The sequence below is a fragment of the Orycteropus afer genome, unplaced genomic scaffold, assembly GCF_000298275.1.
Source record: "Orycteropus afer afer isolate SDZICR_OR568_19922 unplaced genomic scaffold, OryAfe1.0 scaffold00125, whole genome shotgun sequence".
NCBI classification, from domain to species: domain Eukaryota; kingdom Metazoa; phylum Chordata; class Mammalia; order Tubulidentata; family Orycteropodidae; genus Orycteropus; species Orycteropus afer.
In genome coordinates this window covers 7,600,499-7,601,557 of record NW_006921712.1, presented here as the reverse complement: position 1 = coordinate 7,601,557, position 1,059 = coordinate 7,600,499, and positions in this window count along the sequence as shown.

Sequence of the window (1,059 nt, the reverse complement as noted above, 5' to 3'; positions counted from 1 at the left end):
TAGTGATACTGCCTCGGAAACCCAAGGAGGGGTCGCTATGAGTCGGGTCTGCCTCAGCGACACATAACACCAACAACAACAATCCATACTGCAGACTGCATTCTTCAGTCTTCATCAGTAAGTGCCTCAAGTGATCATCATTTTCAGCAAGTAAAGTTGTATCATCAGCGTATCTCAGGTGTTAATGATTCTTCCTCCAATCCTGATGCCACATTTTTCTTCATATAGTTCAGTTTCTCGGATTATTTGCTCAGCATATAGATTGAATAAGTATGGGCAAAGGATACAACCCTAACTTACTCCCTTCATGATTTTAAACCATGCAGTGCCCCCTAGTTGTGTTTGAACGACAGCCTCCTGGTCAATGTACAGGTTCCTCATGAGTACAATCAAGTGTTCGGGAATTCCTTTTCTTCTCAAAGTTATCCATAATTTGTCATGATGCACACAATCAAATGCCTTTGCATAGTCAATAAAACACAAGTAAACATCTTTCTGGTATTCTTTGCCTTGAGCCAAGATCCATCTGACAGCAGCTATGATATCCCTCATTCCACGTCCTCTTCTGAATCCAGCTTGCACTTCCAGAAGTTCTCTGTCAATATATTGATGCAACCATTTTGAATTCTCTTCAGTAGGATCTTACTTACATGTGATATTAATGATATTGTTAAATAATTTCCACATTCTCTGACTCATAGAAACCATATTCACAGGAGAACAAAACACTGACCAGTCCTGTGCCAGCCTCACCATCCCTGTTATACAAGAGCTCATTGTTGCAACCACCATGTCAATCTATATCAGGAAGGGTCTTCCCCTTTTCCATTGACCCTCCACTTTACCAAGCATATTATCCTTTTCCGGGGAATGGTTCCTTCTGACAACATGACCTAAGTAAGTGAGATGAGGTCTGGTCATTCTTGCTTCCAAGGAGCATTCCAGCTGCATTTCTTCCAGGACAGATCTGTTAGTCCTTTTAGCAGTCCATGGTACACTTCACATTCTTCTCCAACATCACAACTCAAAAGTATCAACTCTTCTTTAGTCTTCCTTTTT